Genomic DNA, 16,351 nt, shown 5'->3' on the forward strand with positions numbered 1-16,351 from the left:
CCCAGCACAGAGGGGATCTGCACTTACGACCGTATACGGCTTCGAATGGAGCAGCCCTAATGCTGGTGTGGTAACTGTTGTTGTATGAGAATTCGATCAAGGATAGATGTGTGTCCCACGACTTTCCAAAGTCAATGACACATGCCCTAAGCATGTCCTCCAGGGTTTGGATTGTTCTCTCACTCTGTCCATCGGTCTGAGGATGATACGCCGTTCTCATATCTAGTTTGGTTCCAAGGGCTTTCTGGAGGGACTGCCAGAATCTGGAGGTAAACCTGCTATCTCGATCAGAGATAATGGATACAGGTACACCGTGTAGACGTACCACCTCCTGGATGTAGATTTGCGCGAGTCTTTCCATCTTGTATGATTCTTTGATTGGAATGAAGTGAGCGGATTTTGTCAAACGATCGACAATTACCCAAATGGTATCGTACCCACTAGAACACTTGGGTAGTTTGGTGATGAAGTCCATGGTAATCATCTCCCATTTCCACTCGGGGATCTTGGGTTGTTGGAGCAGACCTGAGGGTTTTTGATGTTCGACTTTGACTTTGGCGCAAGTCAGACACTTTCCCACGAATGTAGCTATCTCAGCTTTCATGTTTGGCCACCAGTATTGTTTCTTGAGATCCAGGTACATCTTGTCCGAACCCGGGTGAACAGAGTATTTGGTTCTGTGTGCTTCCTCCATGACTATTTCCCTGAATCCTCCAGACTTAGGGATCCAGATTCGATCCATGAAACAGTGAACTTCGTCACCCCTGATCTCAAGTTTCTTTTCCATTCCTCTCAAGGCTTCATTTGACATGTTCTCGGGTTTGAGGGCTGTTAACTGGGCTTCTCAGATTTGTATGGGTAAGTTGGAATGGATGGTCATCGTCTGGTTCTTCACTTTGTGGCCCGCACTATCCTTTCGGCTAAGGGCATCTGCTACCACATTGGCCTTGCCGGGGTGGTAACGGATTTCACATTCATAATCACTGAGTAATTCTACCAATCACCGCTGCCTCATGTTTAAGTCTTTCTGATTAAAGATGTGTTGCAGGCTCTTGTGATCAGTGAAGATTGTGCACTTGGTTCCGTAGAGATAATGTCTCCAAATCTTCAATGCAAAGACTACGGCTCCTAGTTCCAAGTCATGTGTAGTATAGTTGACCTCGTGTGCTTTCAGCTGTCTTGAGGCGTAGGCAATCACCTTTCCTCTCTGCATAAGCACACAGCCTAAACCTTGATTAGAGGCATCGCAGTAGACAACGAAGTCCTCTGTCCCTTCAGGCAGAGATAGAACCGGCACGCTGCATAAGGTTCTCTTCAACGTTTGGAATGCAGTTTATTGTTTATCACTCCAACAAAAGGGTACACCTTTCTGTGTTAGAGTGGTTAAAGGTTTGGCGATTTTGGAAAAGTTCTGAATGAATCGTTGATAGTAGCCGGCGAGACCCAAGAATTGATGAATTTCTGTGGGTGTTTTCGGTGCCAACCAATTCTCTATCGCTTTAATCTTGGAAGGATCTACATGAATACCCTCCTCGCTTACCACATGACCAAGGAAATTTACCTTCTGTATCCATAATTCACATTTGGGAAATTTCGCGTATAGCTTTTCGGATCTAAGGGTCTCCAACACTAGTCTCAAGTGTTGCTTGTGGTCTTCTTCGCTTCGGGAGTAGACAAGGATGTCATCAATGAACACGATGACGAAATTGTCTAAGAAAGGACGGCACACTCGGTTCATCAGGTCCATGAACACAACCAGTGCATTGGTTAGACCAAAGGGAATCACTACGAACTCGTAGTGTCCATACCGAGTCCTAAAAGCTGTTTTGGAAACATCATTTTCCTGGACTCGTAACTGATGGTACCCTGACCGAAGGTCTATCTTTGAAAACTAGCTGGCTCCCTGGAGTTGATCGAAGAGGTCGTCTATTCGCGGAAGAGGATATCGGTTCTTAACGGTTAACTTGTTCAGTTCACGATAGCCGATACACATCCGAAAGGATCCATCTTTCTTCTTGACAAACAGAACCGGAGCTCCCCAGGGTGAGGAACTCGGTCTAATGAATCCTTTACTGAGCAACTCATTGAGTTGATTGGATAACTCCTGCATTTCTGCGGGAGCTAAGCGATATGGAGACTTTGCTACGGGGGTAGCTCCAGGAATTAGGTCAATCCGGAATTCGACCTGACGTTCGTGAGGAATTCCTGGAAGCTCTTCGGGAAACACATCTGGAAAGTTACAAAATTCGGGGATGCTCGTGAGGTCTCTAATTTCTTGTTTCTCGTTGATCACATGGGCTAAGAATGCAATGCACTCCTTCCGTAGGAGCTTTCGAGCTTTGATGCAATAAATAATATGAAGATTGGAACTGGGTTTATCGCCATAGATTACGAGAGTTTGATCCGAAAGAAGATTGAGACGAATGGCTTTTTCGTAACAAAGAATATCAACATGATTGGGACTCAACCAATCCATGCCAATGATAACATCAAAGCTCTTAATGGAAATGGGCATGAGATCTATAGGAAATGAGTGATCATTTAAGGTAAGCATACAACCTATGAATACATCGTTAGTGCTTTCTTTCTCACCGTTAGCCATCTCGACGGTAAACGTTTTAGTTAGTGGTTGACGATTAGGTTTAAGATTATGTTTGAATGTATGACTAACAAAACTCCTTTCAGCACCCGAATCGAAAAGAATACTAGCATATGAGTTGTCGAGAAGGAACGTACCCGAAACAATAGTGGGATCAACAACTGCTTCCTCCCATCCCATGGTTAGAATCCTCCCAGTGTTATCAGCAGTTGACTTCTTGGGATAGTTCCTTTTAAAGTGCCCAACTTCTCCATAGTTGTAGCAGGCTTGACTAACACCTGCTCCAGATGATTGGTTGGCTGATTGGGTAGGAGTTTTGCAGAATCGAACTGTGTGTCCTTTCCTACCACAGTTGGTACAAGATAGTTCTCGGCAGGGACCAGGATGATGATGATATTTACACTTGTCACACAGAGGGAGGTTACCAGCATATTTACTGGTAGGAGTTGGGGCTGTGGATCCCATGACAGAAGCAGCAGCAACAGGGGTAGTAGTAGCATCATGGACTGCTACCGTCTGCTGTTTCTTGGAAGATCCTTGAGAAGATTGACCCTTCTTCTTCTTCCAGAATTTTCTCTTTTCGCAACTCCTTTGAGTCGGCTCAGAAGTGGTAGTGATTTCCTTTACGTCGTCGCTGTGATCAATCAGAATTTGAGCCAAAGTCTAAGCACTATCATAGGTATCCGGACGAGCAGCTAAAACATGACTCTTTGTCGGTTGAGATAACCCCCAAACGAACCTTTCGATCTTTTTGTTCTCAGGAGTGACTAATCCCGGGCAGAGAAGTGCAAGATCATCGAATCGGGAAGTATATGCAGCAATGTCGGAACCTTTCATCTTCAGGTTCCAGAGCTCGTACTCTAATTTCTGCATTTCACCACGGGGGCAGTATTCGGCAATAAGAAGTTCTTTCATGGCTTCCCAGCCCATGGCATTGGCTACGGGTAAAGTCAGAGATTTGACTTGGCCATTCCACCAAGTCAAGGCTTTATCAACGAAGGTACATGCCATGAATTTAACTTTATCAGATTCCGCACAAGCATAGATTTCAAAGATGGACTCAATTTTCTCGAACCATCGAGATAAGGAAATGACACCTCCAGCGCCATTGAAGGATGTTGGTTTTGCGTTCATGAAATCTTTGTAGGAACCCCCTCTTTGGTGTCCCTGGCTAACCTCGGGGTTTTGAGATTGAGGATCACCTCCTGAACCACTAGGGTTCATTTGTGACATAGCTGCTACCATTGCAACTGTCATCATCGTCTGGAGCGATGCTAGGTCAAACTGGGGAGGAGGTGGCGGCGAAGAAGGATTGTTGTTGTTCTTTGAGCTAGGTCTCTTTTGGGGAGGCATCTTGATCTAATAAGATCAAGAAAGAGAGGATGGTAAGTCCTTTATATTGAATCGATAGAGATGGGAGTTATATGATTTGAATAAGCGATAAAGCAGGAAAGAGTTATCGAACAGATAATTTATCGCTAAGAATAATCACAGAAAGCCACTCGAACAAGGATTTCTACAGAGGATTGGGATCGAGAAATACTCCCATAGTATTTCATGAATTGATTACGACAATGGTTCAATGTTTCGGATATTAGGGTAAGTTTTAGGCATGCCGCATACCACAGTCACTCCCAAGCACATGTTGGCCGTGTCTCGAATGAATATAGTTGGCCAGGCTATATTGACCCTAGACACGACTACATAACTGCCCAGGTTTAACCGTAGTACACAACACCCAATTACTTATGTTCTGTTCTACTTGTGGTTACGGATGACGACGGTTCGGTATACTTGTATACTTTTTGAAAATACTTGTAGTTTGAAGATACTTTTAATTCAGAGCACTTATGCCCCTTTAATGTTTATAGTTTTATACCATGTAAGGTTTGGTATACTTCATTCACTATAAACAAGGGCTCTGATACCAATCTGTAACACCCCGAAAACCGAAGGCGGAAACGTTCTCGGGGTTGACTCCACGTTGAGTATCAAATCCAATGCACATAGTAAGTAAAGTAAAACAACCATTACATTACATAAGAAAGTTTTACAGTTGTTTCAAAAGTAAAGTTTGTACAGTCGTGATACATAATATATATAAACAAAAAGAAATGGATCTTCATGTACACCGTCTTCAGAAAAAAAGGATCTTCGGGTAGATGTTCTAACGCTGACCTGAGAATACAAGCGGTTTGAAAATCAGCATAAAGCTGGTGAGTTCATAAGCGGTTTTTGTTTGTGAAAATGTTTCGAGTTTCCTTTCTATTTCTGAAATGTTATGTACACCAAGAAAATCCCGTATTTTCTTAAAAGTTGGTTATTGTTTCACAAATGTAAAGTATAGTAAGTTTGTACACTGAAAACATGTCTACTCATATGAAAATGTTAGTTGGTTATCTAACTTGTTAAACTGTTCTGTTTACTTATCATGTGTTACCAGGAAAGTCCCATACTTTCCTTATTGTATGTTAACAATTGTAAAAGATGTAATGTTATCCAGTTTGTTACTCTTTTTGATTATGTAAGTGTTACCCAGGAAAGCCCCGTGTTTTCATGCTCGTTGGTTTCTAACGTGAATGATGTTAAAGATGTAAAAGATGTAAATGTGATTAGGTTCCATGTTTTCCCCAGGAAAGTCCCGTACTTTCCTGAATGTTAGTTACAGTATGAGAAAGACGTAAAAGATGTAAAAGATGTATAAAGTGGTTCATTATTACTATAAGTAAATCTCTGTTATCCTAATTGCGAGTTCCATAACCATGCAATAAACTGAAACCCGTGGCAATAAGTAGTCCACATGTGGCAATAAGTAGTCCACATACTTATGACTTTCGTCACCCTTGAACCATTTTGGTTCGGCTGTAGCTAGCAGCCAGGTGTGGGGTAGTCAGCCCCGTATATATCTATACACTCAAGTCACGCTCTCTAAATACCAGAGATTCTGGGTATAGGTGTAGTCCTCCACTCGCGTATCTCGGTGGAGTGTTCTCCGAGGACGTGTCTCCAATCATACAGGATTAACAAATTTACTAGTAATAATATGATAGTCCTCCACTCGCATATATGTGTGGAGTGTTACCGAGGACAAAATAGTGTACAGGTATTATTCAAATGTTTAATGTTATGCTTTTAACTGATAAAATATGGAAATCCATTTGTGAAATATATGTAAAACATAACAGTTTAAAGACTTATTTCACAAATATATGTTACGTGATCTGCATGTTCAATTAGTTATCAGTTATGGTAATCAATAATAAAAGCATATGAAATGTGAAACACACATTTGAAAACATGTTTTGAGTACAAGAATTCCCTTGTACTTTGCTTGTGTTCCCCCTGAAAACAGTGAAAACAGTGAAAAAGGGTAGGGGTATGAACTCACCGGACTCGAAACACGTCGGTTTTGGATATTAGACGTTGGTTCAGAGTTTGATTACTCGCGATGTCCCTATGTAAAATGAAATAATGTCCATATATATACAATTAGAGATACATTCACTAATCATATGGAACATTAGACTCCATTGATGTTAAACACCTCAAAACGAGCATTTTGAGTGACCCGGGTGACATCTTCGAACGTGTAATGGTACTAGGGACTTGGGACTTGGGACTTGAGTTTACTCCCCAAGAGTAAACATTTTAAGGAGTTTAAAACCATAGAACACACACATACATGAGTTTACAGCCGTAAACTCATGTGGGTGTGATTTTGAGTGTTTAATGGCTTAAATGGACATGGGGATTGTTGGAATGGATTTCTAAAATGCCTTGGAATGAATTAAATGTAATTATACCACAAAGAAGGGAGTTTACGGCCACCACCTTGGAGTTTACGGCCGTAAACTACCCATGGTCAAAAGAAATTGTTTGAAGGCTTAAGGAGCAATCACATGTGATTCTAATTAATTTTCTAAGGTTTGGTATCAATTTTAGGCTTCAATTAACACATTTATATGAGTTTACGGACCAGATACATACTCTCTGGCCGTAAACTCCAATATGAGTAAGAAAAATTAGTTTTTGATGCTAAGAACAATCACATGTGATTCTAGGAATTTATCCAATCCTTTAGGGTGGTTTAAGGCATCATTTAACAAAGTTTTATGAGTTTACAGCCAATGGTATGTTCCTAGGCCGTAAACTCCTATAAATGACCTTTTTGATGTGTTTAAAGCCCTCAAACTATTTTTAGATGCAACTAGATTTTACCACAAGGCTATTGGTTAAGTTTCAAGGCATTTGGACATGATTTAAGGCACTAAATCCCCATTTAATTGGAGTTTACGGCCCAAGAATATGACTTGGCTGTAAACTCACTTTTGTCCCCCAAAAATCATGTTTAAAGTGTTCCAAGTCTAGATTAGCAAGCCTTAAGGTCATATCTAAGCCCCAACTATGACTTGGAAGGGTTATTTAGCTCAAAAACCCCATGAACATGAGTTTACGGCCCAAGAATATGTCTTGGCCGTAAACTCACTTTTGTCACTCAAAATCAATGTTTTAAATGTTATAAGTCCTTTCCATTAAGTCATTAAGCCATATCTAATGTCCAACATTGCTTAGGAGGGGTTTAAGGGCTTAAAAACCCCATTTTTAGGAGTTTACGGCCCAAGCTTGTTCCTTGGCCGTAAACTCATGTTCTTGGTCCCAAAACACAAATTAAACATCAATTTGAAGGCTAAAGAGGTTGAATAACAAGTTAGGGGTGTTACCTCTTTGATTGGAAGCCTTAAATCTTAGTTTTGGGCCTTTGAATTTGGATGAGGAGAGAGGTTGGAAGAGTTAAATGAGAAATTGGCAAAAGGCTTCAAATGGAGGCTTAAACACGTTTATATAGTGTTTAAGTTTTGGACACGGTGGAATTCTACCCGATACCGGCGTTAGACGAGGTTTTTGGTCGTAGCCGATTGAGTTGTCGTAACCCGATACGGTAATTTCTAGAATTATTCCGATCACTAAAGTTGGGTATTAAAATGATTTCTAAATGTATTAAGACATCCATTAAGTCATTTTAAATATGTACAAGTTAATGAATTAATTAAACGGAAGATCGAAAATTGAATTTGGAAACGACGGTTGGTTGCGTGAATTGTACTACGAAAGAGTTACAAGAAATGATACGGAAATTTCGGGTTGTTACAAAATCCTTGAGGTTCTGAGTAATACCAACTCAGGCTGATGATTTCGAACATTTGTCATATGACTTTGCTTTTCATCCCAAAAGTGAAAGAGGCTTGCCTCCATTCGAAGAGTTCTAACGGTTACTATTCAATAAAGGGGATTGTGACAAGCTGTGTAACCGTGATGTATGGTATTCAACCCGGTTTTCTAAGAGATGTGACAGATGCTTTTTAACGCATGGCTAACTTTCGGCTGGACTGGTCCGATTTCCAAGGTGCCACATTGGATTTCATTAAATGCATCCCGCTTCAAATTCAAATCATCCAACATTACATATAAAAGGGGGTTTAGAGTACATTCTATGCTTACGCGATCAAACACTCCAAATTTCCCAAAATTCTCTATTCTTCATCTTCTTCAAACCCTAACAATGGCGACTACTTCTCATGTTGATGCTTCCACAAAAGATACATCTTCAGTACCAGTTATGAAGATTCAATCTACCAACTATTATGTAAATGGTGAACTTTCACGGTGTCCGGAGGAATTCAAAATGCTAATTGTTGCGTTAAAACACTCTGTTTTATCAAAAGCGATGTTCAACTCTTTTTCTGTTCCATTATCCTGGCTTTCTGAAGCAGGATCAATAGCTACCTACAATAAAGTCACTGATTCGATTACCTTTCTTTTAATCAATGATAAGAAGGTTAGGCTTTCCAAATACACCGCCGTTTCTTGAATTTCAATTCTCTCAAATCATACACATGTTTAATAAAATGGGATATCAGCCCCCATTGTCAAAGATCAGTGATTTTAAGAAGTCTGGTCTTCCAAAAATATGGAATTTTTTGTTTGGAACATTTTTGCGTTGTCTAACCGGAAGAACAGTTGGCTTGGATAGAGGACGAATGGAGATATATGCCATGGTGGCAAGTCTGTACTATGATCTTCCTATTGATTATTCAACACAACTATGGCAGGAGTTCCAGAAAGGGGTAGAACACACAAATGTTGTCCATGGCATTTCGTGTGCTCAGTACTGGAGTCTTATTTTACAACATTTCTACAAAAAAGAAGGTATTCTGGTTTCTAATGAAGACGAAAAGGTTACTTTTCAATCTTATCATTTTCCAAAGGAGGTCGTTGATGATGCTGACGAATTTCCAATTGTTGCTCGGATTCCTGATGCAATGCTTAAAAGAGTGGATCCTTCGAATCCTTTCTTGCAGGCATATGTAAAAACCTTTGATTCTTCTATTCCTACGGGAACTCTGTTACCACGCGAAGCAAAGAAAACAAAGAAGTTGAAGAAAGATGAGCCTACCTCTCTTGCGAAGAAAGCGAAGGGTTCAACTTCATCCAAATCCACAACGCAGAAGCAAGAAAATGTTGCTGTGACAATCGAAGCAACAACTGTGATCATGCCAGTTGTGGAAGAGTCATAAGAAAATGTGGTGATTCCTTCGAAAACAGGGATGTTTCAAAGAATAAAGATGAAATCCAAGCATAAATGCAAGTCTTCATCTAAGAAACTGCTTCGTAAACCTCAACTTTATCATCAAGGAGTAATGTTTCGTGAGGTTCCTGTTCCTGTTTCTCCTGCATCCAAGAAAAGGGCAGCCGAAGATATGGTGAAACATTTATCCCAATCAAAGAAGAAGAAGACGAAGAAGGCGAGGAAGATTGTTTCCTCAAGTGAGTCTACTGAAGAGGATGAACGAGTACAGACACTCCAGAGAACACTATTCTTACAAGCTCAATTCCAGAGACCACTGTCATATTCACCCCTGAAGCTTCGACTACCAAATCTATTTTTGAGGAGGTACGAACTTCAGGCTTGGGTGAAAATGTTTCGAAGGATTCAGCTCAAGGTTCATTTATCTCTACTCCTTTTGAAACATTTGTTTCTGTTCCACTAACATCAACCATTCCTCCTACTTCAACTACTATATCTCCAACCTTTGAACACATCCTCAATCAACCAATCACTTCCATGTTCTCTTCTCAATCCACTGATACCCCCAAACCAACTTCACCCATTGAAACATATCATGAAGGGTTTGGAGGAACATTCAAAGACTTGGAATTTCAAGATGAAGAAGAAGATTTCCCTAATCACATGCTCATGACCATGAAACAATACAAGATTTTGAATCAAAAGTTGAACTCCATTATTCAATCCCAAGCCGATCTTGGAGGAGGTTCATCAATTTCTAGTCTGGAGGTTGATTCAATGCTAAAGATGTGTCAGTCCAGAATAATTGCTAAAGTGTCAGGGATGTTGAAGGCTTCAGAGACAGTGATTATGGAGAAGGTTGATTATTCAGATCAAACAAATGAGCTTCGTCTTAAAAATCAAAGATCTAATTTTTTGGGAGAAGTGAAAGATCTAAGAAGCGTAGCAAAAGAATGACATGTTCTTTTTGTTCAGGAGGTTAAGAAGGTTAGAGAAGATGTGAATTCGAAAATTCAAGAGCTTCATGAAGTGATGAAAAAAAAAATTATATGTTCAACATGGTTATGCATCCTTACATCAGAAGGTCGATATCATATGTGATGCAGTGACAAAGTTTGTTAAAATGTATGAAGGTTTGAGTCCACAAATTGCTCAAATCTACAAATCTGAAGCTGAAAATTTTGAAGAAGTGATGAAGCTGTTGAAAGAGATGAAGGAGATATCCACAAAACCAGTTTCATCTCCCTTGATTACTCCTGAATTTTTGTCCCAAAAGTTTGTACAGTTCGAAGCCATTCTTAACAAGCAACTTGCTCCACTCTTTCGCATATCCAATCTTCTTCCCACAACAACTACCCCTCCTGTTTTCACAGGGGTGCAGGGGGGAGAAAGGAAGTCAACAGAAGAAGAAGCGAAAGTTGTGGGCAAGGTATTTTCTTCGAACATTCAATCGACGAAGTCAGTGTTTGTGTCTGCTCAACCAGTGACTTCAACAATTGTTACAACGTTAACAACTACACAAACAATTTCGAAAGGAATTGTTATTGGTAAGCCTTTGGAGTCTGGTGGGAGTGGTTCGAAGCCAAAAGACTTAGTTGAAAAATATGCTTCAAAAGACAAAGGCAAATCAATCTTAATTGAAATATCCAAGGAAGAAAAAAAGGTTGAAGCTGAAGCTGAACTCGGTAGAATGAGGCTTGTTCAAAGCATCATGACTCAGAGGGCTGGAGATCTGAATGTTATGAATAAAGGTGATCCAACTAAGCATTACAATTATGAAACAATCGAAGCCTTGGTTGCCTTTAACCACATGTACTCATTCGAAAAGAAGCCAAAACAAAGTTATGTGGTTACAAACACGGATGCTTGCCAGTTGGATTTCCCTGTCAATGAGATGATGTTCATCATGCCTCAATTTAAAGCAGAATGGAATTTCAAAGGAAAGGATGAAGGAATCCAAATGAAGATTCGATTTCATGCTGTTCTGGGTAAAGCATTTAAGGAAGTCTGGTCACTAATCAGGATTTAAAAGGTGATTAGCATGATGAAAGATGTGGTCTTCGACAACATTGTTCAAAATGTTATATATATTGTGGCCAGGGCAAATGGTAAAACATGCGAATTCACCATTGCCGACTTTCCTCTAATGAACTTGTATAATCTTATACAAGTTGCATTACTTCTCAAAGACAAATCTTTCTCCTTTTTGCAAAATACTGACCCTGAAGAATTCAAACTTAGAGTTGCTCACATCAAACTTTTCATTGAAAACTATTATGAGTATCTTGCACTAACTGATGTGGAGCTTGCTACTGCGAAGGGGATGGAAGTTAAAGTTCCAATGGCTTCTTCATTGACTCAGACTGAGTAAAAGAAGACTGCAGATGGAGAAATATGTTTAAAGCCATTTGGAATTGTTTTTGCTGGGAAGGATAAAGCTGGAAAAGCTAAGAGGTTTTTGTTTCAAGCTAGCGAAGTGGAGAGATATTCAACATCTCAATATACGAACTTAATTGTTCGTATGAACCACTGTAAAAAGAATAATGAAGGCAATAAGAAGGAAATGAAGAAGATCATTTCGTGGTACACTGAAGTTTGAAGAGTTTTGCTTTACTCCATCACTCTACTTACAAACTGAAGACTTCGACTTTTATTACAAAGGAGGAGATTGTTAGAGTCAAAGTGTTGTAATAGTTGAAGTTTGTATTTAGAGTCTTCGAATCTTTCTGTATTTTATTTTACTAAGCATAATATTCGAAGCATAATGTTTTAGTCCTTAGTATATTTTTTTTGTACGCTTTCCTCTCCTATAAATAGGAGTAGTTACTAGTGTCTTAGTAACGAAGTCTTTACAGAATATTCATTGTACTCTGTAAACTTTGATAAAGCGTAATAGAGTCAAACAGATCATATTTACATCGGTGTTACAAATCTCACATTCTTACTTTGAATTCATTCTGTAATTCATTCTATATTCGATTATTTGATTCATCGGAATGCTCAAAATCCTTCAACAAGGACATAGAGCTCCTCTGCTTGGTTGAGAACCTATTCCAAATCCTTTTCGCTAGCCAACATAGTAAGGTTTGGATTTTTAGTCTGCTTACTTCCCATCGACCTCACTATTGATGGCGACATGGGACATAACACAATTTTCTTGCAATTGTGCCTCAACTTGTATTCCTTACTAATTAATCTATGCATCATGTCCATATAGAACTACCACGGACATCCCAAAAGAATATGACAATCATCCATGGGAATGATAACACATAAAATCTCATATTCATAAGATATCATGGCTAAACCGACTCTAACTTGCTTCGTCACATTCATATGGTTCCCATCATCCAACCAATGAAGTGCATATGGCTTAGGTTGGGTTTTTGTGACTAACCCTAATTTCGCAACCATCTTGTCAGAGGCAACATTTGTACAACTACCACCATCGATAATCAAACTACATTATTTATCCTTCACACAACATTTTGTATGAAAGATCTCGTCTCTTTTTTCAGAATCAGCATGCACCAATTGGGTATGTAAGTTCCTAAGCATCAATGTTGTGTCGTATATTGGTGCCTCATACATCTCCTCTTCCTCCCCAACTTAGCAATCTTATTCCATTACGAATGTTTTTACCAATCCTTCTTCTTCCTCAAACCACTCATCATGGACTTCAACAACACATGGTAATGTCACCACTCTCCTGTTTGGACAAGCATTTTGATAGTGCCTAAACCCCTAACATTTAAAACAATGAACCTTGGACAAGCTAGTTTCCTTGTTTGCATCGGCCACCTTCAGGACCGTTGTGTAATTGCTTGCGGTTAGAGTAGTAGTAATGATTGCCTTCATGTTGGTTTTAGAGTTAACCCAAGTTTTGGGTTTGACCGATTCAAAACTCGAGTTCCCTCCAAAGTTTGTCTTCGCAAGGGATTCCAACTTCAAACAAAGACTACATAATGCTTCAAAATTAGTGTAGGGATAAAGTTCTACTGTATTGGAGGTGTTGAAATGAAACCAACGAAGAAATCATGTCGTCTTTTGTTCTTCTATCTCCTCAATATCACCAAGCAATGATAGTTTCTCAAATTCATCGATGTATTCCCTCACTCTCATATTTTCTTGCCTCAACTCAAAAATCATCCTATAGGTGGTGATCCTATAGTTGACTAGAATGTATCTCTTTCAGGGTTTACACTTTATAAACTACAAAGAATAAATCTTCCCTTTTCCTTCATGGATCCTCTTGGCTTTCATCCCTTCAAACCAAAGTGAATCTCCCTCACTAAACTTTAGAATTGCAAACTTGCAACACTTCTCATCATCCAAATCCTTAACTCAAACATTCTTTCAATTTTTCTTTCCCATTCTATGTACCTCTCTGGATCGGTACCACCCACGAACTCGGGAAACTCGGTAACCTTAACATCCTCCAAATGATGCAACTCCTATCTGGATTGCCTTCGAGTTGGATCTTCAGCCATGTTTCTTAGTGTATCACAAAGAACATCAAGATAATTCAAATCTTCCCAATTCATTGTAACTGGAACTTTGAATAGTAACTAAAATCACAACACCCAATCAAAAATGGTACTCCGATACCACTTATGATGTGTGTTCGAGGCTTAGATTTGTTTTTGGGTTTTCTTTGATTGTATATAACAGCAGAAATAAGAACAAGAAGAAAAAGAATCACAAAGAAGATAAAAAGGATATATTAGGAACAAGAACGAGAACAAGAATAACAAGAAATAAAGGATAGATTTGATAAACAATTTAGACATTTAGATATGATATCGGTGAAAACAATTTAATACCTATTAATTTGAATTCTATCAAGACCAGGAAATCATCCTTCAAATCATGCGTTTTGAGTACCACAACAACTCATAAACAAAAGTTCTTTGATTTGATAAATTCTTGGATTATCTTACTGTAACATACACATTCTGAAATTGTGTATTGTTATTATTAAAAGTGAATAAAATTGAGTGTTAAGTTCTAACAGCTAGTTTTTACTAGAAATGAAGTAAAACTATGTTTAGAATCACTCATAAATATTGGAAGTCTTATGAGATTCCAATTAATAGCTAAATAATGAAAATTTAGCGAAAATATAAAATTCGAAATAAGTAAAATTTTATTATTTGATGTTGTATAGAATCTTGTTAGAAACATTTAGGCGAAAACCTCATCGAAATCCGAGTTATAACGAAGAAGTTATGACCAACCGAAGATCCGCGACAAAACCGGCACGGCGCCGAATGACATAAAAAGTGAGTTTTTGATAAACTATGTTTTAGCCTTAGTGATCTAAATGAAAGTTTTAGTATTCATTAAACCCAGAAATTCGGTAAAAAGAACGCCAAAATCTGACTTCGTATGAGGAAGTTATGATTTTTCGAAGTTTCAACTTAGCAATAGATAACTAAAAACCCGAATTTTAGATCGAGCGATATTTGACCAATACATCCTAAAAGAGAATTGAAGGTCTCGTCATTTGTAGTACAACGGTAAAAACTCTAACAAAAACGGATGCAGATGAAGAAGTTATGAATTTTTAACGGATTTTCCTATCCCGGTCTGTTAAAAATAATAATATTAAAAATAAATCAAAATCAGCCGATGAAGTCTAAACGAAAGTTGTAGATCGTAATTTCAGCTACACGCGCATATAAATAACGTCAAAAACGGAGCTCGTATGCGAAAGTTATGGATTTTATAAGTCCGGTGCTCAAAATCCGAGAATTTCGCATGAACAGTACAAGCCACGAAGCAGCCATATCACCTCGCACGAAGCAAGTGCGTCACCGGAGTCGTGGCCGCACCTCGCAGCGCCACCTACCCATATGCGTTTCCGAGCCTCACTTCACCACCGCCGCCCCCCTCTCGCATGTGATCCATGTGCTCCGTTTCGCAGGAGCCACGCCCGACCCTCGCTACCCCTCGCTGCTGATGCCACCGAGTTGCTTTGATGCCTGGTTCCTTCCCAGCCGACTTCGGCCTCACGCCCTATATTAAGAGGATATATGCTTTATATTCTATTATGTGCTAAATGATAAATGAATATAGAGAGGAGATATGCCTCATATTCTATTATGTGTTATTATTTGAGAAAGCTTAAGATCTGTTGCCGACCTTGGTTTAGAAAATTTTAAGAATTTTCATAATAGAATTTTTCGAAGTGATAAAGAGACTTACGATAGTTGACATCGATAAGTTTATAAATAAACGATCACGAGATATCGTAAAATAATAAATATGAATTGTTACCGTAATAAGTGTATAAATACCAATAGAGTGGTAATATACATTTAAAGTATGTTTGATATATAATAACATCTTTGGAAGAAAGATGTGCATTTGAAACACGTTTGGGCAAGATAAATGTGTTGGTACAAATCCACGAAGTTGTTCTACTGTTGTTCAGATTGAAGAAGTGATTGTTTAATAGAGTCAAAAGAACTGAAGATGGTGATCAGTACTTCGGTAGTTTTACAGTGAATGTTGTGCAAGATTTAGAAGAATTAAATGAAGATCAAAAGAAAGGCTAATAAAGTTTTCAGACTCAATAGGCCAAGACTTTGTGATGTAGTATGTAGTTCGAGTAGTAACACTATAAAATATGTTCAAACTTAGTATTTAATAATACTAAGTGATGATTGACTTCTATCCCATCCTTACAGAAGTTCCATTGTGTGTTAAGCCGACTTTAAAATACAAGATTGGTATGGTGAATTGAGTCATTTAGTTTTAAATGGTTAAGCAACTTACTTGTTTAAGTATGTTAGAATGCTTAATTAAAGAAGAAATACACCCATAGTATCGTATGAGAAGAGATGTTGTAGTCAGGAATGATAGAGAACCAAGTTAAAGCTAGTAGAGTTTGTAAAGATACAGCTAAGATGCAGACTTCTTAGGATAGACTCCTATGAAGTAGACTTGAGACTTACTCAGATACAAGAATAACGATGTTAAGGAAGAATAATGAAATGAACAAATGTGCATGATGGATTGCATGAGTTAGAAAATGATGCAGGTAGTAGAAGACCGTTTGTCTCCATACTGCTAAAGTAATTTTGGAATAGTGTGTCTTGTAGAGTACACACTACTCAAGAAAGAATTAATACGAAGAAATGGAAGTAAAATTTCTATCGACC

Source organism: Lactuca saligna, chromosome 3 (genome assembly GCF_052625555.1).
Source record: "Lactuca saligna cultivar CGN05327 chromosome 3, ASM5262555v1, whole genome shotgun sequence".
Classification (NCBI taxonomy): Eukaryota; Viridiplantae; Streptophyta; class Magnoliopsida; order Asterales; family Asteraceae; genus Lactuca; species Lactuca saligna.